Genomic DNA, 26,917 nt, shown 5'->3' with positions numbered 1-26,917 from the left:
AAAGACGAACTTTGTTGGAATAAATGAAGTGCGTGCAAGAGGAATCAAGGTTTTGTTCTCCTCCGGGGAGATGCTTGCAAAGCGGGGCAATCTTCACATCTCCGATTCAGTCGTTAAGAAATCTCCATAATCAAGAGGGCGGTTTGAATAATCGGCATGAACTATAGGTTTGGCCTTGGATTGAAACCCACGGGGATTTAATTTTTTCTCATGATGACAGTCGATGTGATGGCTTCGATCTTGGACCACACAGGGCAGCTTACCATTAGCCATGATACTTGACATGTCAAAGTGAGTGCTCTGTTGTTTACCCTCTGGCGTCTTCCAATGATATCTTGTTCCTGTAAATCTGCAAGTGATGTGTGATTCATTCATTATTCATTGTCTGTATGCTGTTGTTTCATTTCTAGAGAAACTTGAAAAGGATTATCTGGTACTATTTAACTTGTTAAACCCCCTCCCCTCCCCAATTACTTGTATACAGCTCCACACCCACCACTGGAAATGGTGGAGGTTGGGCTAAACCAGGGTGGTGAATAGGTTGAGATCTTTTATGATGAAGATGATACTGACAAGGGAAGGAAAAAAATGTGAAAATTTTTAACAATGCTTTGCTGCTAGTGTGTGGTCATTTTGAAGCCTACAGTGTATGCAGAAAGTAAATTGTCACACCCTCTTTTTATAATTTTTTTCTCCATAGAGTTAAGACAGGAGTGGCAGCTGTTTTGATTTCAATGTAATATCAGGAAAAGTTGAATTTGTTTGTTGATTCCCAAAAGTTGACCCTCGACTTCATATATTCTTGTTAATGAAAGAGTGTAGGCAATTTTCCATGAGCCAAGGCATAAGCAAAATTTTTTACAACTTTTAGAGTTCAGTATAGCAATAGCTTGAGCAGAAGAGTAAGGGTGATGATATCTGTCATAGAAATTCAATGACTTGGCCGTCAGGAAAGACAAACACGTACAGAAAAGTATGATTTTGTCAGCTGTATGGACATCATACTCTAATCGTACACTTGTCATAAGGATAAGTTGGGATATCATTGATGGATCAGATGTTTGTCTCAGAAATTTGATCAGTGGTTGTAAGATATGATTCCATCAAATGTATGAAAGATGTGGAAAAAGTCATTCTGTTGAATGTTGAGATAGTATGCGCCCCTGAAGTGAAAGACTTAAACTTTTACTCAAACTTTCCTTAAGGAATCTTTCAACTGTTCTCTTTCAAAATCAAGAATAAAAATCAGGGTCATGGTGCAAATTTTGATATGGAGAAACAAATAATCCAAGATTTAACAATATTTAAAATTCAAAATGGCCGCCATCCATGTGTTAACTCTATGGAGAAAAGTAAAATTGTCAAATTTCGAAAAACTAAGCCAGTAAAAAGCTTTCTTGTACTAAGAGCTTTAAAATGAGCCCCCCCCCCATGTGGTACATCAGAGGAGAATTGTAAAAGTTTGAGAGTCTGAATATCTGTCCCGAGGCGCATACTACCTTAAAGGTATACAGTCACCTGTTCCAATTTTGCCACAGTTACTATGGAAAGAGAAAATCAACCAATCACAGGTTTAAGCGGGTGGCCGCTTTTTAAAAACAGCGCCCTCACACGGGAATTTTGAATACCAAGGAACGCCCCTTTGACCACATATGGGCATATTTAGATTACAGGTGACTGTATACTACCCTAACAGAAAACTGTCATTCCAGTATTACTGTTAATGGTGTCATTTGCCATTGTCTAGAGTCTGAATTCCCACTCTTACTATGAGAAGAAACACGTAGACCTATCAGTTCTTGAACATCGCAAAGACATCTGTAAAGTCATAAAATATGAGATGAAACCTTCATACTTTATGAGGAGCTATTTGCAGACAATGACCGTGAATGAGTCATACGATGTACATGAAAGTTCAGGAAATGGACTGACAATTTGCCCCGGGAAGTAGCCCATCTTGGTTTGAATCAATAAATCTGTCAAATAGGATGGCATTTGTGAATTATTGAGTGTAGTAGATCACTGAGTGTTGCAATGTGGATGTTTCCGTGCTCTCTGCAATTGAATCTTGATGAAGATGATATTGGACAGCTTAACGGCATCTGTTACACCTACAATCATTACTTCATGTCTTTATCATTGCACGTCAATTTTGCTGAGATTGACATTGTGTTGAGAATGTACATTTGAACTGGTGAATATAGTATCAAGTATTTGACTTTTAAATTCTTTGCAAAGCCCGGAAAATTGTCAGAAAATTCCACAACGAATGCAAGGAAGAACTACTGTCAGATCTTAGAAATGTTATGTAACATGTTGGCTTAATACTTGTAATTTTTGCCGATATTGTAAAGAAATGCCTGGAGACAAGAAAAATTGAACAAAAATCAGCCAAAATATGTGCAGTGTGTTATTGATATTCTTGGCTGTGCATTTTTATGTGCCTTTCGGTCTTGTGTGTCATGGTTTCTACTGATATCGTGATTTTAGGAATTGAAAAAGATCAAGTTCAGCACATCCTGTGTTCCGGAGAGGTAGGTTGAGAAAGAAAGAGTAAGGGAGGAGGGGGAGATATTGGAGAAAGGGGAGGGAGAATGCACAGTGTTCCCACTAAGGCTTATTTGCGCACTAATTGCGCAGTGTCTCCGACTGCTCTCGCAGTGAAATTTCATGTTTTATGCAGGTTAAGTCTCATTCATTTCGTTTTTGAAACGATAACTCAGGGCGAAATGTGCGATCTCAGCGTAGATTTTACTTCCGCGTTTCGAGTTTAGCGCCCGTTGGTGGCACAGTTGCCACCAACATTCATTGTACGTTGTGACGTACCTCAATAAATTAGCATATACATGAATGGACCCAGCTGTGAGGCAATCAGGCGTATCTCAAGTTGCACACCCTCTCGAAACCTTATCGAGGGAGAATGCACAATATTATCAAAATTCCAAGTTGTATATAGCTTGAAATAAATGAAGACTTCATATCTCATCATGTTGTTCTCAAAGGTACTTGTGTACATCCTAATAGTTGAAATTTTTTTTTGACATTTTAAGGTACATGTAGTATGCGCCTCGAAAGTGAAAGACTTAAACTTTTGCTCAAACTGTCCTCAAGGAATATGTCAACCATTCTCTTTCAAAATCAAGAATAAAACTGGGGGTTACTATACAAAATTTGGTAGTAGGGAAATAAATAACACAATATTTACCAATATTTAAAATTCAAAATGGCTGCCAGCCCTATGTTAACTCTATGAAGAAAAATAAAATTTTTGGATTTCGAAAAGCTAACCCGGTCAAAGATTTCTTACACCAAGAGCTTTATAATGAACCCCCACAAGTGGTATATCAGAAAAGAATTGTGAAAGTTTTAGAGTGGAATTTCTGTCCCCAAGGCAGTTCTACCTTAAAAGTGTGTAGAGATTCAATTCTGTGAAATTTTGTGTTGATGTAGAGTTGTCACCTTCATACCTTAATGATGTTGATTTCCTGCTAATAGATGGTGAGGGATAAGATATTGTGTGAAATGGAATCCTGCCTGATATTATGCATGCATTTATTGTATGTACATGTACTTAGTAGAATTTCCACTGGGAGAAATTATGTGATACATTTCTGAAAATTGTCAGCTTTTTGCCGTTGTGATAAAGTGAACAAGGTCTGAAATATGATACATAAGGACATTGTAGGTGCATGGGAGAGGGGGACTGATCACTCATCAGCTTGTTATCACAGGGGATTTTAGTAAATTCCTGCTTGGCTAAGAATATCACAATTTGCATGATGCAAACTGTAATATGCGTTAATTTGGGTAAACTATCCATTGCTATATAGCAATTGCAAATATTATAATATATTGCTGCAATTGTATATATATATATATATATATATATATATATATATATATATATATATATAATATATATATATATATACATATATATAATTATATATAATGTAATTACAATAATATATTAACTTTTTCCATTTATATGATATACTTTGATATAATATACATACATACATACATACATATACACACACACACACACACACACACACATACATACATACAATTGCTATATAGCCCAGTGTATCCACAGCAAGTACTTATACCATCTACTTATATCATTATGTCGTTTACTCTCACCTGTCATACCACGCCATGCAAACATCATGTGACTACCTATTAATGAGCTTCTATCAGTCAAGTGATGTTTAATGTGGTACAGCTTGCAAAAGAATGAAATAATTCAGCTTGTCAGGTTTTCGTGCGTTCAAAGTGAAAAATAGTCAAGCTATTAAGTATGGGAATTACGAAAGGTAAAATGTATCTGTGCAAGGCAAATTACAAACTTATGGTAACTGTGGACACTCATTTATGATCAATTGTAGCCTATTTAGATGCCTGGGGTGAATTAAGTCATCCATGGCATAATATTTATCAATGATTTGTTACTCACATGATGTACAGCACATCAAATATCTTTTGTTAAAGCAACTCTCTGATGAATTGAATTTTCAGAAAGGTGACTTTGAAATCTCCATAACTCTGGAAATTATTCTGTTGTTAGCAGTGATTATGACACGTACACTCAGACTATCAGCAATGATAGGGACGCATACAGTAAATTGTATTATTGTTATGATATTAAGCCTTTGAGTGCCAAAGTCAATTTCTGTTGCCTTTATACAATGTAATGCCAACATAATTTCTCTCAAATCTAGACAATTTTTTCAGATTTTCCTCAAAATTTTGGTCGAAAAGTGTAGCCCATGAACATTTTTGTCTATTTGGTCCAAAATCATGTGAAAACTTGCAGAAAAATTCACAAATTGTGGTGAAATGTTGCACGGACATTTTTACAGTGCTCAAAGGGTTAAGAATTTTGACAGATTACACATTTTGGGTTAGCATCTGATGATAACACTTACATGTAACCTGTCCACCCCTAATTCCCTGTAAACAGGTCCACAATTGCCATTGATAACAATGGGTTTAGGCCAAACCATGGTGGTTTAAGGGTCAAGGCTGACATATGAATTAGCTCAGTTATGTGGAAGAAATGGCCAGAATTTGAATCTGTGTTGATGCAACTCAGGTAGACTCTCCTATACTTTAAATTACTATGAGCAGACTCTGATACAAATCCACACCTGTTCCCAAACATAGACCAATCATGTATAAAATTACAATATGTTTGATAACTGGGCAAAATTTTGTACCTCAGCTTTAGATTAATGCTTCTCCCCACAGATAAGAATTTTATTGATGCAGCATCGATAACAGGACACCTGCCTGTCTGCAGGTAAACTCGGAAAGCTCTTAGGTGCCGTAACTTGGGATCAATTAATAGGTATTAATCCAATTTGCCTCGCGGAAAAACAGGCTTTTGTTTCAATGTTGAGTGGGGACTGATGTTATCGTCATCTAAAGAATTATTGAGTAGCCAACATTTTCAGGTAATATAATGGATGGAAATTCCTGATGGGAAAAAACGTCTAAATGAATGGAAACAGAATGTAAGGTTCAGAAATGGCTATGATCAGAAACTGTGGATCAGCTTAGGAAAATACATCAAACTTTCTCAGTACATACATGTATGCAGTATTGCAATCAACTGAAATGTATTACTATACGTCAAGATGTATAGAGCACTTAATGCAGTCAGCTTCAAAGACATTGCATAGCCCCTAGAGCACATCTCATTCTGTTTTTTAATCAATCAATTCTTTGGCCATTCGCTGTGTTCAAATCCTGTGGCTATGTTGTAGCCTTGTTCCTACCTTGACCCAGCTTTTGGTCTGCAAAGCTCACGCTGGGATGACGACAGGGACTGTTTTGGGTTGAAATTAAATACTGAATGCTTGGTATGGTTGAGAGGGCATTTTCTGGGTAAATGATAAAGTTTTTGCAATGATGTTTTTGAGTGTGATTATGATGATTATTTCACAAAAAAACTGTGGATTATTTGATCAAAAGGTGATGTGCTACTCCAGAGTGAAATTGTCATCAAAATTTTGTTGGTTCTGTGTGTTGTTTCACATAGTATGCTTTATAAAGATGTAACATACACTAGCAATGTATACCTCTGTTGAAAAGTACGGTAGACAGCACAGGAGTGCACATCCATGGCACATGTACAGGAGAATTATCGGTGCAGTACACGTGTTGATGGTTTATTCTTTGCAGAGATAAGCTAGACTTACATGTGCATGTGTATATTGGTCAGTACACTGAACCCTTACTATTGCATGTATTGGAAACTTTGGTTATTACTCAACCCACAGTCCCTCTATCCACCGGTCTGGAAACGTGGCTGGTTTCTTTGTGACACTCTGTGATATGAACAAACACACGATTCACACCTTAAACAAAGGACACTGACAATGTTCAACTGGCCGTTATATCAATGTCGCTACCCCACGATCCTATGACAACCACAATGTGATCGTTCAAAAACGTGACGTTTGTGGGTTGTTATTTTCAGAATATCACAAATATTACAACTTGCTCCCTTAAGAAACACTAAACAATATATTTTTTCATTAAATTGGTAACGTTGCCCCTCTAGATAAAGCTTGAAAGGGACCACACATTATGGTTGCATTATGATGACGATCGAAAAACAAAACGGCCACGCACTGTTCGCAAGTGTCATGGACTATTGCCCGAAATCAAGAAGACAGGCAAAATCAGCTGAATATTAACATTGACAGCTGAGTAGTTCATTACCAAACTTGTTATTGTGTTGACATGATAGCATTTTGTAAAAGGTATTTACTGTGCCTGAGCGCGAGCGTACGTATCGAGAGTTCGCCATATTGACGCTACATGGGAAAATATGCGAATAAAATCTATGTGCATTTCTGCAGTTGTCGTTCCTATTCTGCTCAGTTAACAGACATGATTTCACAGAATATTACACAGAAAACATATTTAGATCATATTTGGAGGCACTGACTACTAGCATTGCAAGAGAAAGGGACGACAAATTTTCCGGTGTGTTTCCAGCCATGCCTGAGCGAGCGTACGTATCGAGAGTTCGCCATATTGACGCTGCATGGGAAAATGTGCGACCACACAACTAAAATCTACATGCATTTCTGCAGTTGTCTTTCCTATTCTGTTCAGTTAACAGACATGATTTCACAGAATATTACACAGAAAACATATTTAGATCATATTTGGAGACACTGACTACTAGCATTGCAAGAGAAAGGGACGACAAATTTTCCGGTGTGATTCCAGCCGTTGCTTGTGCTACGTCAACACACTCGCAGCGGTCAACCCCAGAAATTATCGCACACTATCATCATTTACGATGGGATAAGGATCACGAAAACACACACCGGTTTCAGGATATGATAATTTCTGTCTTCGTGTTGTAGATAGACGCAGAGAACACTTAATAGAGCCAAAAACAGTGAAAATTCGAGAAAAGCGTACACACAATCGGGGACTGTGGCATGCAGGACAAACCCAAGCTACGCATTATCACGTGACTGGCCCTCGTATCGCGGTTCGGCTGTGCGGTCTAGGTGATTGACACCTTTTACAATAGGCATTTCCAGACCGGTGGATAGAGGGACTGTGCTCAACCGTTTAAAAAAAAATCCTCCCATGCGATGTCAGAGAGTGTGGAGATGGTACCAGGGTAAAGATTACTGGGCACAAACAGTGTTTTGTATCAATCATTAGTAACCTAGGGAGTCTCTGGGGTAAGGGTTAGTGGCAGATATTAACTGGAACTCCCCAGAAAAGTCGTTTCATTTTATGTCCAAAAATTTGTATCAAGTAACCTTCACTGGTAATGAAAATAGGGTTTGCTTTCACAGCAGTATTAGCTACAAGTATTCTTTTCAACAAGTTCCAAACACTTGCTAGAGTGGCTAAGCATGCTCTACACAGAACAGCTTGCCCGCTCGATCAGTACATATGCATTTCATATTCAAGCACCTGCCACTATCACATGTTGTATTGCTAGTACAAGATAATGTCCCTGTAAACCTGACATGAAGATGTCTTCAGCTGAATGCGTAACCCATCAGTTCAAGCGAAAGCTTCTCGTGTACAGAATGGCAAAAACAGCTCAATAAATGCACACGTTGTATGGTTTAAATTATTGAAATCTCACAGTTTTGTGGTAATCAAAAAGCAAATTGCCCCCAATTTGTGTTTATCGTACTAGTGGGCGTGGCTCGTCGGCGAATTTCTCCACGCAAACACAAATGACCTTTTAAGTGAGTTGCTCAACAGCTGTCAGGGTAATTTCTTCAGAAACAAACAAATTTTTCCGATGCGTGTCAATCGATCGGCTGATGCTCTATATCCACTCCAAAGGAAATATCTCCAAAGGAGTATCATATAATGCTGACCCAAGCAAGGTAAACGTTAAACTCTCTTCAAAAGTATAGTGCTTCATAGGGTAGGAATCTAGTTTTAAGTCTGAGTGTTTCTCAAGATAGGGCGGGTGCCTTTGCGACCTGTACATTCTTGCGAAAAAGAATCGATCAAGTGAACATCTGATTTTGAGTTACCGAAAAATTCTCAAAAAGTCCTCAAGAGTCAAAGAGACTTATACATGTACAAGTACTGTATTTAGTTACATGATATAAGCTTTCTCCGGAAAAGCTTGTGGTAGAGGGATGTTTTTGCTCAAACAACTTTAAATGTGCGTGGACAAAATGCTTATTACCTGCAGAAGAATGTCCCAGAGATATTTGAGCAATTTGAGTAATTTTGTGTTTTCATTCAATAGTTTCCTTTTCTTGTCATCTGTAGCAGTGCATCAAGGGGAAAAAACATCATGCAGACTTCCCCACTGTTCTCCTCAGCTTGGAAAAACAGAAGGGAGGCGATTTACATAACAATATAAAATTTGCGTAAGGCCAAAAAAAAAAAATTGTGCTGTTCCGATTACATGGTTTTCAAAAATAGGGTAGGTAGGTAGGGAAATTTTTTTTTTTTTCATTTTTAGCTACTATAGACTGTAGTCTATAGAAGCTATTGGGATGGGTATCCGTCCGGCGTCCGTCGTCAGTCTGTATGTATGTATGTATGTATGTATGTATGTATGTCCGTTTGTGAGGCGTCCGTCCACTCAAATATCTTGAGAACCGCAGTACTTACTGATTTGATATTTGTTGTGTAGATGAAAAATTCGATTTTGAGAAACTGTTTTTTTTTAATTTTTTGATATTGTTGAAAATAGGCAAATTAATGCCAAAAAAGGCGTTTTTGGTAAAAATCTTCTTCTTCATAACCACTGGTCAGACAGCTTTGTTATTTGATATACAGGTCCCCAGGGACAACCAAACTTGGATTTGTTCAAATTGTGATGAAATATGCAAATCTGTATTTTTAAGGAATTTTTTTTGTCATTTTTGATCAAAATTTGACTTACATTGTATGTAATTCTTGTACTGTATAAACCCTATCAATTCACCCAGAAAAAAATAATTAATATGATTTTAAATAATTGAATTAATTAGGAAATCATCAAAGCCAAAATGATTTTAGTGTAGAATTATCAGAAAGATCAACTTTTTTTGACAGTTCATAGTGAAATGCTTACCATCTTGGAGGATTAAAACATGTAAAGGCAACTTTCTTGAATCCCAACTTTGACATATTCTGAACCGTCATTTATTGTGCCCTGTCTAAAAGAAATTGCTCAAAATAGTCAATAGAGATAGAGATAGAGATAGAGAAAGTTCTAATTTCCATTTATGGTTGACTTGGTAAGGATAAAATAAAATTACATTTTGAGGAAAAAAATAGAGTGGTCAATTAAAAGAGTGGTCAAAGTGATAGGGGTTTTATGGTAAAGCTCGGCTGTAAGATTCCTCATGTGCTATTTATAGCAATTATGCAATCTATGTAAACAGTGCAGTGAAAGTTACAGATTCCTTATAATGCTTTTGATGACCTTGAACTTCTTAAGTTTCAAACATTTGTATCTTCAGTGTGCTTTCTCTGAGTATGTACAGTCTCAACTTATTCACTAGAACTCACTTACAATGTTAATCAAAGATATCCACCTTCTTCATCAAAACATGTGTCAACAAAAGGTTATTCTCTACATAACACAGCAGAGCTCTGTCAACTGTTGAGTTGCTTGTTCTTTCAAAACTGCTGGTCAGACATTGGTTTACAAGTCCCTAGGATGACCTAAGTGAGATAATTTCATACAGTCAGGAAATACTTATTTTTGTATCCATGTCTATAGTAGCTTCAGGGACATTGGCCCTATGTTTTTTTATTTCTCAATGTGCATTTTGTACGCGTTCAAACAAACTAACAGTGAACAATTTCCTCATGAAACGCACTCAAATTGAATACCAATTTATTAAAATAAAATATTCATCAGTAGAATTGAAATTTGTGGTTTATTAGACTGCCACGGAAATTGATATGGCTAAATTACAATTCTTTGACAGGAAAGTGAACTCTTTATCCACAGGTAAGTCTGACTTGTAAGAACTGACACAACACAATAATTACGGTCATCAATGCAGTGTTTCATCTAGGATACTATACCAGGGGGGATTGGTCCCCCTGTCCTGGAATTTTTCAGGGGGATTTTAAAATTTTGGGGGGATTTAACTGAAACATTTGAGGACATCTTATGTAAGTTTTAATGTTGCAGTGATGTCACTTGTGATATACATGCTACAAGCCATAAATCACTTGCTTACACAATCCAAGCTGCTGGCTCCAAACACCATCCTCTATAAGATTTTTCAAAGTCAACAAATTTTGGTGTCACTGTTGTGAATGTATAGGGCTTCCAAGAGTGGCGGACGGCTCATTAATATTCATAAGTTTTAATATCCCTAAAAATTGTAGCATATTCCCTCATGCTTAAATATTCTGTATGTCTGTTTGCATATTTTCTGTAAGTTTGCTTTCCTAGGGCTTAATGTACATTCAAACATCAAAATTAACAACAGCCAGCCATTCCCATTGTACCTTCAAAGGATTTTTCATTTTTTACTGCAGTCTGCACTACACAAGCCAAGAAAAAATCTATTGTAGCTATAAAAGAATGTTTTGTAGCTTCTGAAAAAATAATGTGCCTGTTTGTCACGTTTTTACTGTGCGTATATCATCCCTCATTACTGTAAGTTTGGATCAACATTGCCCTTTGCAAACCAGTGAGCTGTGTTTTGTAGTGACCTTGCTGGTCTTGTAGTTTTGTGCGCAGACTCAGTAGAGCTAAAACGAACAACTTAGAGGGTCAGATCCCTTGTTTTGAATTGAATGCAGAGTTGAGTTTTCCCGATGTCAGATTTGCTCCAGTTGCTTTTTTCAGTCATTTTAGAATGGGGAAAATAACAAACAGAAAGGTTGGTTGTCACCGACAGTTAATTTTAGGGTTTATTTGCACTGAAAAATGAGTCACACTGCATAAAAATGCTATAATACTTACTGTATTAGCATGAATTATTGCCTGTATTTTAGCTGAATAGTGCATATACAGGTGAATACAGTTAATAATCCATTGCTTGTATTCAGAAAGCCTGTATTCATGTGGATTAATGTAAATTCACGTGTATTATTACCTTCTCGTGTCTATTTATAGACAGAGAAGGTATTAGAGTTGAAAACCAATATGCTGCTGTCAAGAACTTCCGTCTGTCAAGGCTCTCTGTCTGTCAAGATCCGTTGACGTCATGCCATTGTGATGGTTCATATCATAAACTGGTGGGGGTGTTCATGGCTCAGGTTGAGGTATGGGAGAACGATTTTGAGCTATGACAAAATCAAAAGGGACTTAGCGGCACAGTGTTAAGCCTTTCTCCAAGGTTTCTTAGTTGACTACAATCTATTACAGACTACTGAGCTGACGTTAGGGGTACTCACTTTGTGTTTGCTTACTCTGTGAGCGCTAGTGTTTGGTACTGAGTTGCGTGGATATCCCCTCATGGCCTCACGTGATCTGGGCCTGTTGCATAATCTGCAGAGATGATCATATGCCTCCGAGTCTGAAAACTGTCATTGTGTAAGCCTGTCGGCATTTTCCTTGCATTTTTTCTCATTTAATTTTGCAAAATATCGGCGAGTACCTCAATATTTCAAGATAACCCTTTCTTCCCAATCGTTTCCTGGAGTTTCAGAGTCATATGAACGAAAATGAGTGAAAGTTTTAGACAGGAAAATCGGACGTCGGCCATGTTCAATGTTTACAGTACAATCAGAAGTTTACGTGGAGGAATTAACCAACAAACACAGGAGTGTTCATGATGCCCGCCCTCTAGAGGCAGACCCTCCTATATGAAGTACCACATTTGATGCTTGTGGAAAGCTTGACCACACAATGGAGCATTTAAACTTTTAGAAAATGACAAACTGAATAAAAAGGTATTCAGAAAATGTCAAATACTGAGGAAAAATGCGCAAATATTCAAAATAAACAGGTTAACTGATTGGTCAGCTATAAAAAACAATGAAAATGTTTATGATCAAAAGTTTTTGAGATGCGCACATTTTAACAAATACAGAAATTATTAACATTATAAATATAAGACCAAACTATTTTTTCAGGGATGGGACAGGTTGGAAATGAGGGGTGAGAGACAAAGGCACACCTATTGCTGCATGTGGATGCAGCCACACCATTTCATTTACAGCATACTTATTCACTGTGTTGTGTTCAAGTTCCATATTGTACTGACTGTCATACAAGGATAACATAAGCAAATCAAATCAAATTAGAAAAGGATCAATGCTGTTGTGTGGATTTTGCTGAACATGGCTGATATTTCGCCCTATATATTTGGTATCCAGCAAAGGCATATTTTGATGTAAAGTCAAAATTAACACTACATTGCTGACAATATATTTTACCGTTTCTGCATGAATTTTTCTTTTTTAAATTATAGTATATTAGTACTTCAAACAGATTAACAGTTATCGTGATGTCAACCCATAATTTTACATCACAAAGACTGTAATTCTGCCAATTTTGTTTGTTTTTTTCAGTCATTTTATAAATTTTGCACTGCACAAGATGATTGAACAAATTGCAATGTTTGAATTTGTAAACTCAAAGAATAAAAATCCTTTGGTCACAAATTAAATTATTTTTGAAAAGAAATTTACTCTTAAACACTTTTAGCATATATTCTTTACACGGTCATGTATTTCAAGGAAAATATACCTATTAAAAACAGTAATTTCTTCACTTTCAATTTTTTTTCAATACTATGACAATTATCAGCCATGAGGTTATACAAACACAAGACCAGATAAGCGTTTTTCATCATTTCCACAGGACTCTTTGGAAAATCCATTAAAAACAGTTAAAAGTGACTGGAAATGATCACTTGGTATACATTTAATTTACAGATGCCAGTGTGTGTATTTCACATGCACTCAGGTCAGTAAGGAAGTGCATCATTACTATTTTGGACTGTTATTCTTATTTCTGAATTGTTTAACTTTTTTCCACATTGAACTATCTTTAGGCAGTTTATACTGTAGCTTAGAATTTTTTTGATTGATGTATTTAATCATCTTTGGGTTCTTTGGGTCCATATCCCACCTCATGCCCCTACATCATCAACTATTTACCAACAACTCCATGCCAACAACAATTACCTGACCTGGCCACACAGTAGAGAAGGTACAGCGTCATTGACGGTATTTTTCTATAATACAGGCAACTCATTAATGTGAATTTATCTGTATTATTGCGTTTTCATGCAGTGTCAGTGTCTGTTCACTGAATTCAAAACGGACCCATGTGCCCATTGACACCACAGCTTGCTTCAATGCTTGTTCAGCTGCACTGAGCACGTTCTGTACCAGTAAAGTCCAATGTTAAGTCCAATGTTTCGTGTCAATTTTGCTATCAGAATTATTTCAATGTTAAGGACATTCATATGCATAAAACCTTCAGTTTGTCTCCTTTTCTCGATCGTGCAGAGATGATGTGACACAGAAACCTTATCGGGCTAGGGCAACGAACTTTTGTGAACGTAACTCTCAACTTGCTGATAGGCTTTCATATGCAAAATCAGCGAACGGAAATTTACGCGTGGTATTGTTTCAACAACATTTTATTGAAGTAGATCAAAAAGTATCAAAATCGAACTAAAATTAGTTTCATGCTAGGCGACGGATGCTGCATGTTGTGAGTTCGAACCCGATTGAAAACTAGCCGTAATTTCATGCGTTTCAAGTTTTTTCATATCATTATTTTTACTTCCGGGTTTACGAAGCTCTAAAAAGTCTAGGGTCGGGGGGATAAAATTGGGGTAGGTCGGGTAATCGGAACAGCACATATTTTTATTTTGGCATAATATTGTGTCATGAAAATATATTCTTTTGTATTGTAATTAATCAGGGTGTGCCACAAGACAAATTTTAGGTGCGGAAAGCCACCCCTCTATTTTTTTGAAGCAATCTATTCATATGTTAATAACTGTACAAAAGAATATATTTTCACAACAAAATAATATGTGATATAATATTAATTATGCACTGATATAAAAATTGGCCACCCCTCTGTTTTTGCACGCTGTGGAAAACACTGTTAACATATAAACAGATTGCTCCAAAAACAATATGTTTTTAAGTGAAAGGTCATGCAAGGGTCATAACATAAAAATGCTGATTGTAAAATTAGAAGGATCAACATTGGAGGTTAGCTTGAGGACAATGAACAGAATCTCAAGTCAGTGAGCCAAGAAAATAATGCTCAGATCTTTCAATTGAAGTGTTCCATTATTACAGGCATGGAATATCTTTCCGTACAAGAAAATGCCAAGACACTTGCATGAATTTGTGAGAACATGGATGGAATTTTATGTGCCTTTGAAGTATACAGGGCATGTTGCTCTGGAGTCACGAAAGAAATTTGTCCTCTGTCTGTCCACGTGTCTTGGAACTTTGAAAATGTTTTGCAGAACGGTTCAGGGGTATCAGTTGCCGTCTGTCCGATTAGTCTCTATGGAGTGTTGTTAAAATAGAAATGATGCTGTCAAAACAGTGAAATTGGATATTCAAATCATTTGAAGTTTTATCTGCAATCGTGGTGTACATGTTTCAAAGTATGATGAATATGCCAGTGGAAGATGGCTTTTGAAGGCATGGATTTATCGCCTTTACACGCGTCATCGTCTAGTCTATGGTGTGATGACGGTATTGGCCACTGAGGCAGAAACAAGAAAGGGTCATCATGATAAAGTGTGATGCGGCGACAAAATACGTAATCGTGTATCAAGAGACAATACCATACACTGGGGAAATCAGTAACCATTCTGTTATATCACGCAACATGAAAAATCTTTCTCTCTAATGTAGGTTTGTCAATTTTATGAAGCACTATCATTATTTGTTTCATGCCAGTCTCCTTCATGTGCGCACAGATTTCACACAACTCAATTATAAGTCCTGTCGTCTGTCAAACTTTTCGATAAGTCTTATCAAAAAGGTACTCTATAATTATTTGATGCATGCGATGGGGTTATAAATGCATTTGTTATTTATTAATATGTGCTCTAGGAAATTATATTTGAAATGATGAAATTAATAGCTGTCATGACTTGAACCTGGCTTTCCCCGAACCTTCAAAATAATTACATTGGCTAGCCAAAATACATTCTCAGTTAGTAATTGAAGTTGAAGAAAAGAGCTTTTTATTACAAAACTTTATAAGACAAGTATAACTTTGTCATACAGAAATTGAAACAAAACTACAAGTATCCATTATCAAATAGGGTTGGTTGCCACTGACATCGGTGATTTTCCTTCAAAGTGCAAAAATAAATATTTGTCCACAAATTGAAATTACCTTTCTGGAAATTGCACATGCAAGAACAACAAAATAGGCAACTACCAAAGATAAAAAGAACACTGAAAGACGGCAAGATGCAGCAACAGCTGTCATTGCAGGCAGCAGTGTCTGATGACACACACAAGCAGCTATATTTAGCAAGAAACCTGTGAATACAATTAGCATATATCTCACACTGATAATGTTAGAAGACAAATAATAAAAAAAATTATGATCCTTCCAGTAATTATTAATTATATGTACTGATATACTTTGATTCATTTACTGTGAGTAATGAAGGCATGTTTGGTGTGGATTTATGATACAAATTTGACTGTTTTCTTTGTATCTGACAGTAAATTTTCCAATTTCGTTACACATTCTCATTCACATGGTTCAGTAAAAATAAAATTGCAAACACTTTGCATTGCATCTGAGAAATCATAGCTCTACAAAAAATTGTAACTTTTTTATTAACAATTATTGATATATTCTAGAAAGGATATGCCAGCTTGAGGGTATTCTAGGGACCCCCTACCTTGTAATTTAGTAGTAAATTTTTGATCTGTTGAAAAGTACAGGTGTAAGTTTGTGAACAAGGGTCTTTTTCTCTTTCCCACTTGATAATGCAAAACTATGTCAGTGAAAAATATATTCAAGTTTAATATAAATCAATTAAACCATCATTCCAGACTTTTTGGCAATAGCAAACAATGTGGTCAGTATGGAAAAATTGAAAAGAATTTTCTGATATGAAAATTCCCTGACGTGAGAGTTGTTTGAACATCTCGTAATAATAGAGTTGTGACAGGACACATTCTAATACTCACTCTGTAAGTACTTCCAAACAGAGTTGTACCATTACATTAGCCGCTGTCATGCAAGAACCATCAATCAAACTCTGTCAGATTGGTGGTTGCATAGAGCTTGTCAAATGAACTGGTTGAAGTACATGCAGACAGCGTATACTGCTTGATACACTGTCCATATCTCCGCTCTGAGTGCAATGTGTCATCACTATCTGATTCTGTCTGTGATGACATATGATGTTAAAAGTGGCATTGACAGTAGTGAGTATACGTTCATGTGTTTTTAGGATTAGGTCAGTTCTCAACCATCTTTCAGAACCGTTTCAACATATACCGTAGATAGTATGTGATCAATTTCTCACCATGGTTCAGCCCAAGCCCAAATCTTATCAATGGAGATTGTAGACCTCTTCATAGGGAATTGGGATGAATATGTTTATACTTCTTTTAACCAAGTTGCATTTTGTTAATCATCTTTCTTTTTTTGCCAAAGACATCTCTTTAAATATATACATGAAAAAACAAGTTGAAAAACAGCCAACAAAGTTATTGAGATTAATTTTGACAATTGAGAAAGTGTATTTGGACTATCAATTGGCACTGAAAAATCACTTATCCAATCAAACAGCGAATGCAAGGACATAGAAAATTGATCATACTTCAAACTAAAATCAATCTTTTAACCCTGATCTGCAATATTCCTGGGGAGGAAAAAAGATTGAATTAAGTGGTGTTGGAGCCAAACCATGTCATAGCCTTGTTTTCTTAAAGGAAAAAAAAACGGTGACTTAGTAAAACAAATCAAAATCCAATATTTTGATGAATGATATGATATGTGTCAAGTACCCTACTGTACTGCAAGGTTTCAGTTTGGTAAAACTAGCAGACATTACAGGTACCTCATCAGTTTTTGCCTCAGCTTGGAAAAAACAGGGGTGCAATTTACATATCAATGCATCATTTGCATATTCTCTTCTACAGTTATTACCATATGAATAGATTGCTCCAAAAGCCAGAGGGCTGCCCATCCCTAAAAATCGCCATGTTGAGAACCCTCAGCTAGCCCAGCCTAACTTGATCTCCAAGCTCAACATATCAGTACTTATTTATTTATGCCAATTGTATTATGAGTATTGTTTGTGTCTGCAAATCAGGAGATAATTAGAATAATTATGTTCTTCAGATTGGGACTAGCCCGTTGCAAACATCTGAATCATAGTGGGCCGATAACTACGTAATACACAACCAAGTAATATTACAGAAAGTTTCAAAACAACAGGAAAGCAACTCAGATGTAACTGTACTGTACAGTTGCTAGCTCAAGAAACTGTTCACACCTGGTTGGCACGAAGCCATCTCGTTTTGAAGGCTTGGCTCACACTTTATTGATGGCCTCCAGCTACCATTTCAGAAAGCTAATTTTACGTTTTTTAATGTACCTGTACTCCCATCCACAAATGTTGCCATGAAAACAGGGAAAGGACATGGAGTATTAGGTGTTGACAGCATGGAAATCAAACCACTCTTATCTAAGCATTAGAAGTTTCTGTACTGCCCCCAAGACCAGACACTTTCATTCTCACCGATCAATCAGAATGGTTTGTGACAAGATATCCCTTTGGAGAGTTCTTATAACATTCTTGGGTCTTTGGGGCCCGCTTCCTGAGAATCCTGTTACTATGGAAACCATGGCCTTGCCGCTGGAATCTTCTCCTTGATTTTAATTCATTCTTTGTGACTTTTGTGCCCGAAACTTTCAACATTAAATTTATCAAATATAAATTTAGAGGTGTATTGTTGAAAATACAGTTTGCTTTTGGCAAGATGATATGTAAAGCTTCAATATCTGGATTATTTTGACCTTCCTTTTGATTGTATCGAAGTACAAAGTCAAGTTTTATAGAACTGAATGACAGTAATATGCCTCGCAAGAATCAGAATTGAAAAGAAAGCTCTCTCCTCACTTTATAGAATGAGTAAACGTCTGTTTTTTGAACTTATATGATAATATATTGTAATAATAATATACGGTAATTATGACATGGGATAACTCAGAGTGCATAAGTCTGCCTGTGTCCAGGTATGTACACTCTCCCTCTAACGCTCTCTCCATCTGTGTATCCGTCTGTCTGTGTGTATCTCTCTCCCCTCTCTCTCTCTCTCTCTCTCTCTCTCTCTCTCTCTCTCTCTCTCTCTCTCTCTCTCTCTCTCACACACACACACACACACACACACACACACACACAAATCCACAATTTTCAAATTATTAACAACCTGCATGCTTTGCAGTGTAACAATGACTGAACTGTAAAGTTACTGAACATCCTACAACGTCTTCCTGTCAATGATACTTGACGGTATCCTCAAGCAAGTTGAGCACCAGTCTCAAGAGAAAACATTTGAACATGAAACCCATGTGGGATGGAGTTACCACAACTCCACTCGATACATGCATGTTTACCTGAGTGCGCTGTCTGGGAATTGTGCGAAGATCCTCCTTTGGGCATTTGTGATGTGTTTTGTATGGAGGAAAGTAGAATTGTTTATAGGACTACACTGCCGGGTATTTTCGGTTGCATTGTAAGTTGTGTAAACTTAATTAGCTCAGGTATTTTGTTTGTTTCTTTGAACAAGAAAGACGCCGTGGATGTACACAGATAGTATCAGGACTTAAACTAAAAAGAATTATACTAAGATATTTGTTTAATTGCCCAGGGATTTGGGAAATTCAGAAAATCAAGTAAATTTCTGTCCATTAAGTAACTGATTGTGTCTTTACGCATGGCTGCAATGTTTGCAGTTGGTTTGATCCACCTTGACAAGGTTTGGGAAACAAAACTGAATGCTTTTCTTAGGCTTGGAATCCTCAGCCTGAGCGGCAGAAAGCTGTTTAACTTTGGTTGTCAATACTGTCTGTGGTAGTCAGCTGAGTATACAGCCACTGTGCACTTCTGCTGTATACACATCAATACCTTGTACCATATAATAGGGTTCCAGTCACAAACTTTATAGGTTTTTTTTTGAATTTTAGTATTTTAAAATGACTGATAAATCTGTATTCTTCCCAGTTTTCAGCTTTTTAACCCTTTGAGTGCCAAAGTCAATTTTTGTCGCCTTCAGAAAATATTCTCCAGTCAATTTTTTTCAGATTTTTGCGCCAATTTGATAAAAAACTGTAGCTAATTAAATATGATGTCCATTTGCTCCAAAATTATCAAAACAAATACAGAAAAATTCACAAAAATTGGTAAAATGTTGCCCTAAAATTTTGTGGAAAAAAATTACAGCACTCAAACGGTTAAGGGGTCATTAATCAGCCAGTGACTAAAACAATTTATCTTTACTGTGTAAAGCATGATATTTTCATCAATAGGCTGCTCATCGAAACCCCATTAAATCCCTCATTTGAAACCCAGCTGACCTTAATTGCAAAATTTTTCCACATATGACGGTTCCACCAAGTGCAAAAACATATATTAACAGAATGCACTGATAACCCTACAAGATGTTTAGAAGATTCTCTCTTTTCTTGTCAGGCAGGATAATTTCCCCATCTGCCGAGCAAAAAACAGTATTGAGCCAAAACCATGCGTATTATCACTCATTTGACTTGATTTCTTACAGAAGCTTTTGTGAAAATTGTGTTTATAGTATTTATGTTGTCGGTGGCGTTCAAATGTTCAATATTCTGTTAAAATCCGCCATGATGTGCTTCACTATGTTTAACCAACTTGACCTAATTGTGAAATATGAACTTTGCAGGATCAGGGATATTTTCACATGTATGTGTAAATGTGTTCCAAAATGTACAGGGAGGGTTTCGTGTCATCACAACATATGTCAGACTGAGTAACAGACACATCTCCATGAGTGCCAGGTATTAGGTATTAAGTTAACACAGAGGCATGCATATCCTTGCTTCATTAGCCACGTTGTACATGTATATCCCTACTTAGAGAGATTCCTACCGATGTAATGGCACCTGCGTATCCTCAAATGCTGAGTACACATTGACAGTCACATATCCACATGACTATTACAGAAGGCTGTATATATATCCCATTTTCTAGATTTTAAAGATGTTCTTAGAATCGTTTTTACAAGCGTCTTTGTGAGAGGACTCTAAGTATCTTGGCAGATATCAGTCGGAGTTCTGCGGCACTTTCCTAGTGGCTCAGTACCACTTTGAAGGACAATAGTGTGTCAGTTGGCAGGAGACAGTGCCAGAATACTGTTTTCAAACCTTGTCATACATAGAAATTACCTGGAGATGTTGGCTATAGTAGCAATGCTCTGAACGCCCAGGAACATATGTATGGCTCAGCCCGTGTGAGTTTTACAAATAAAAGCAAAATGTTGCGAGTTCCTGTAAGAGAGACATATTGTGGTGGACAGATACAATACTCTGAGTGTAAAGTTACAGTATATCATTAAATGATACATACATACATGTATGTTTAAGTGCAAAACTCCTAGATTGTTATTGTGACAATGGATAGAATGGTGACTACTTGTATCTGTAAACTGTATATCAATAAAGTGTAAATCTTACATACTTATGATTATGGCATGCAACTGTCAGGCTCTATTAAGATAGACAATCAAACCTGAAGCTTGAGCTCCATTGTTGTAAATTATGGGGTATTGGAAGTGACAAGACTTTCAAGTGAGCTCTTTAATAACTTGACTTGCAATGGTGCAGTGTATGCTAGTTTGTATCGGTAGAGCTGTGTACGTGTAGCACAAAGAAATCTGAAATGTGCCGCGCCCTCGAGTACAGAATATTTCTAGCCTTGCCAGAGTTTATCTACAAACTGAAAAAAACAACAGATCTGTCTTAAAAGATACAAATGCAGTGAAAATTGAGCAGCTTACCACTTGTTCGGAAATGAAATTTGTTATCTTGTCTGTAAGTTGATACTGTCTGTGTGTACAGTTTCATGATAAATGGGCTCATATCAATCTTGTAATACTATTTTTCACAAATCCCTTCGGGTGATATGCAAACAGAGTTCGTTTTTCGAGGGAGGTTGGTTTCCCTACATGCACTTCTGACACCAAACAGTATAGTATATGTTTCTTGAAGGTATTGGTTTCCATAGTAAATGTGCAAGTATGTGAAAATTCCATTCTGCACAAAAGTAGTCTTAAAGCGCCTTGTATATTTGTTCTTTCTTGCAACTGCCTGATTCAGTATTTAAGGTAGAACGCACCTCGGGGACAGACATTCGGACTCTCAAACTTTTACAGTTCTCTTCTGATATACCACATGTGGGGGTTCATTTTAAAGCTCTTTGTGAAAGAAAACTTTTCACCGGCTTAGTTTTTTGAAATTCGAAATTTTTTATTTTTCGCCATAGAGTTAACACAGGGATGGCGGCCATTTTGAATTTCTAATATCAGTAAATCTTGGGTTATTTGTTTCTCTAGAACCAAAATTTGCACGGTGACCCCCTATTTTTATTCTTGATTTTGAAAGAGAATGATTGAAAGATTCCTTGAGGAAAGTTAGAGCAAAAGTTTAAGTCTTTCACTTTCGAGGTGCATATTACCTTAAATGATGTTCAAGATTGCAAATGTTTCATTCAGTTCCTGCTAATTTTCTCTCCTCCAAAGCCTGTGCAGTTGATGAAAAATTTAAATTATCTGCTGATGATCAACTGAAATGCAGATGGCATACGGTACTTGTACAGTTGAAAAGCTTCATTTACTGCCCATCCAGCGCAAAATCATTATTTTTTATTTTCTTACATGCTCAGCAACAATCAAGGCAATCTCTAACTATCCTGATCTCATCAAGAGACAGATGCCCGACTATTAAATTTGGAAATTAGATCATGTACGACATTGTCCAGCCATGTTTGTCTACGAAAAGTGAAGCTAATTTGGTCAGGGCTTGATGTATTAGACGGAGTATGTTGAATTGCCAAAGTCAGATGGTATTCCATTTTCACGGGCACTTGCAGGCATAATTCTCAAAGAGTGGACCCTAAATGTGCATGAATTATCCTATACTCCACTTTGAAAGGCCCTTAAACCTGCATGAAGTATCCCATACTCTCCTTTGAAATAACAACTGTAACTGTTATCGTATCCTTTCATGATGTAATGAGGTTAATGAGTGCACTGAGGTACATGTATATGGTAGGTCTTAAAGTTTGAAAACCTCATATACATGAAAATTAACACATTAGTGTATGTACTCACTTTGTCTTACTGAAAGTTTATGTTCCACCAAGTACGCTATTTATCCCAATCCATGTATACCTTATCCGGAATATCAGTGTCCAAATATCCATGCTTACCATTACAACTAAAGATTCACCTGGAGAATCTTTCCACCATCTGTAATGGCATTGTCATGAATGTCTACAGATGTTTTATCATACTGTAAAAAGTTACCAGAAACCAGTGCTGATCCTTGTTTCATACTTCTACACTGTACCGTACATTAACCAATGTATCCTGTCAACCCAGGCTTTTAAGTCAAAACTAAAAGTGACAGTTGTAACAGGGGAAGTTACGGACACATAATGTGCTCAGCTTTAGGTTCAATTCTGTCACTGTGAGGGTATAGGGTATCAATACCAGGTACAGTGGGATCAGATGGTTATAAATCTCTTGTGTATCTTCCCACTGTGGTTATGACAGCTGGCCTCATGTTAAAAGACTCCACCTGCGTTAGATTTCGTCACTCTTGTACAGAGTCCATGCTGCAACACGTACAGTTGTAAGAACATGTGAATTGGCTCCCAGTGGCAGTCAGGCAGCTGATGTCTGTTTCACAGCCGCATGAAATTTCAGCCTGATCGCCATCTGTCAGGGAAACTGTCGCAACAGAAATCATTGGAGCTTTGGATTGTTTTGTCAGTGTTTTATGCATCATAATTGCCAGGGAACAAAGTCTCATGCGACGACAGGTTGTTATAACTCTGTAAGATTTTAAGTTTTGGAGTATTTTTACTATATCTGTTCTGTGTGTTAAATTCTACGCAGAAATTATGATGTATATGCATTCTGTATCTGATATGTTAGTAACATCCTTGTTCTACTCCCAAAACATGTCAAAACTCCTTGTGTCCCTGTCACACAGTTCCTTTTTATGTATATTGTTGTTGAAAGCTGAATTTTAGTACAGACTTGGTTTTATTTTCCATCAGTAATATTGTACATACATGTATTGTAAAAACTGCATTTAGTTTGCGACGGTCATACCATGAATTTTAGAATATTTTACCAAAACAATTGAGACTATACTGCGCTTTATAGTAGAATTATAAAATTATAGTGAAAATATTATGATATGTTGCATCTACATGTATTGCCCCTTAAGGGGGAGTCCTTGCAGTGACTAGCATTTCATTTTTCTGATTTGTACTTTAATTACTGACACGACATAATGTGGTAAACGGCCATACTTGCCATTTAAGAGAATTTTTAGTGAAACGTGTCTTTTTCGAGAAGGGCCCCTGTAATACATTTCTTTCTTGAACTTTGCACTTTGACCTAAAATGAAAAACTAAAATCAAGAATTGCCCCAAATCTTGTCAGGTCAAATACGTCACAAGACTTTGCAATAGTTTCCAGTATGCCATATTATTTTCACATTCAAAAAGGGCAATCTGATATTTTTTGATTGAGTAAAGGAAATCAACACTGAAAACTTGCAGAAAAATTTCCTGACAATATTTATATTGGGAATTTCCCAATTTTGATTCCCAGTGTCATGATGCATGTACAACATGTATGTATCTAGTGCAATGAATTATTAGAATTATGCTAATATCATGGAAATCCCAGAAGGTTGAAAAATAAAATCTGCATCTGCAATAACGGAAATTGTCATTGCATGGTTTCCTGTATGGAACTGATTGACTTTTTGAATGCTGTCCCTCAGATGTGTGATTTAAATGAAAATAGAAAATGATTCCAAGTTATACTGCTCCAACCTTTCAGTTCCGTACCGGCACTGACAGTGATTGTACTGTAGATTTGTGTCTCATTGAACTCTGCTGACAGAAATTCGATCAAACTTTTTAATCTATTTTTGTGTCAGTCTTTATCATTACAGCTTGCAGTGGAGTCCTATGACATTTGATTCGTATGCTCTCAATCATATAATGGGTAGTTTAATATTAATTTTTCAATTGCTGTGTGCAATACTTTCTGTAATCTTGCTAAAATTTTCCGACAAATATTTATTTTTGATAACGTTTTTACCACAGCTTCCATCAGCATGATCCGTGTAGTCACATCAAATGAAGCCATTTGAATGTAATGTTTACTGTCTTTTTCTTTCTTTCCGTAGATTCCAGTTTTTCAGTGTCCAGGCAAGTCCACTGTATATCCAGATTGTGGCATCAGATCTGCTTCAGTAACTCCTAAAAAAATTTTCAGCATCTGATGATCTTTTGCTTCAGTCTTCCGTGATGATGCTGCTGTCCATCGAGCTACACTAATTGGCAGTGCCCGCTGTATGATGTGGAGATTTTCAAGTGAGCTGTGGCATACACCAAGCAAATATTCATTGGATTTGTTGTTCAGGAATATCAGCAAGCAGACTTAATCAAGGTTGGGAATTCTTCAGGAGGCAAGGAAACCTGTTATCGTGGCATGTAAATCACACCAACCATTGACACCTTGGATAGAATGAGAAATCTGTGTGTTAATCAGAGCTGAATAACTCCTTTGCGCACTGATGATCACTCGGTGTCGTAATCTTTCGGGACAAACAGCATTTTAGGCTCTCCAACATACACGGTAGGGTCGGAAATTGATGTTCTCATGCACTAGTCACCCAGTCCTTGAAAAGAAATTTGTGTCGCTTTCTTCGTCGTGAATGCACGACACATGTTAGTTCAGGACTTCATTGTCCAATCATGGATTCCTCAATGTGAGTTGATTTGAAGATAGCCGTGCGAAAAGAAAGAAAAAAAAAACAATACTAGAATTCCGATAAGGCATGTATGCACATACATCGTATTATTGGACTGTCAGCTTCACCTGTTTTGAAATTATGCTGCGTCCCCGGTGACTTCTTTTAAGTCTCTTGTGGGAGCCGGAGTAGTTATCTTGGATATTGATCTCAAAGATCAGATCCATGTGAGTCGCTTTTTTTCGTCTGAAAAATCCGAGTTTTCACGGCGAAAAAAATAAAATTCTTATACAGGTTGGTGCAGTCATGTAAACTACATGAATTCTAGTCCCCCAATGGTATACACCCCTTGACGCTGGTTTTAACATAATTCTTGGCAAAGTCTTGTGAAATAGACTGTGTCTGGGTTTGGAAAATCTGCACAAAGCATCAGGGTTTTTTTCCTGCTGGGAAATTTTAGTGAGATGTAGAAGTATGTGTGTACATTTTATGAAAAAACGATACCACATTATCTGCCATATTTAACACAAAGTGGATGAGTTATGATGTGATCAATTATTTATACAAGTGACCAGTTGTTTTGAAGAAAAAAAACGGCAGTAAAGTGAAAGAATTGTGAGTCAAATCTTCAAGATTGAAAAGACAGACTGACAAATTGAGAATAAGAAAACAAGATTAGGAGAGTCATTGGTCTTGTTCAAGAAGCAAGTATCTTCAGATCATCTGAAATTTTAATTTGATCATAATCTTCAACTGTGGGAACTAATTGAAGTACTGTGAAATATTAATTAGTTGCAATCATTCATGATTTCCCGACTTAGAAAATTGATGCTCAGAATTTTAAGGCAATACTGTATTCGTCAAGTCGCAAAACTGATCGAGAAGCAATTGTTTGTAAGCACTACTTCAGTGAGATTTGCTGGAACGCATTGTGGAAAATTGAATGTATAGACAATCTTACAAGGCAAGTCTGATCTTTAAATAAATTCAGAATATATGGATGATATTTCTTTGCCGAGTTTTTGTGGGGAGTAATGTGTTACTGATAGAGGTGTCACATGTACTAACTAAACCCAGTCCACAACACCAAGCCACTCATATCCCGGAAATTTCCTGCGCTCATTGGCAAATAGCTGGTCTCTATGGTAACATTTTGATGGCGCGCTGAAGGATGGCTTAAGGGGGATTCAAGAAAACGTAACAGGAAAAAAAAACTGCCAGAATTTGCCACTTATGTGCCCAGCGGACTCCAAATAACTAAGTGAAGCAAGAACAATCCATTATCATCATCAGCGCCACTGTGAAATACCCTTGCAGAGTCCTGTCAATCCGTACCCACCGAGGACGCACTCCCTCAACTTGGAAAGACTGGAAAAGATTATATGCTCATTTGTTGTCCAGGCATACCTGGAAGCTGATACATTATTAAGCAGTCACGCTGCTCCTCAACTG

At 36.9% G+C, this 26,917-nt stretch overlaps 1 protein-coding gene across 1 annotated transcript in view; it reads left to right on the top strand.

Annotated features, from left to right (window-relative positions):
- Positions 1–26,481, top strand: part of LOC139136855 (nonsense-mediated mRNA decay factor SMG8-like) — a 92,902-nt gene extending 66,421 nt beyond the window's left edge. Inside the window, exon 21 of the mRNA XM_070704692.1 lies at positions 24,899–26,481. The gene's annotated coding sequence lies outside the window, so the exon portion shown is untranslated. The remainder of the gene's footprint in view (positions 1–24,898) is intronic.
- Positions 26,482–26,917: the final 436 nt, after the last annotated feature.

The sequence above is a fragment of the Ptychodera flava genome, chromosome 7 (assembly GCF_041260155.1).
Source record: "Ptychodera flava strain L36383 chromosome 7, AS_Pfla_20210202, whole genome shotgun sequence".
Taxonomy (NCBI): Eukaryota; Metazoa; Hemichordata; class Enteropneusta; family Ptychoderidae; genus Ptychodera; species Ptychodera flava.
The sequence above is the reverse complement of the archived record's forward strand: the minus strand, read 5'-3'. Positions and strand labels throughout refer to the sequence as shown.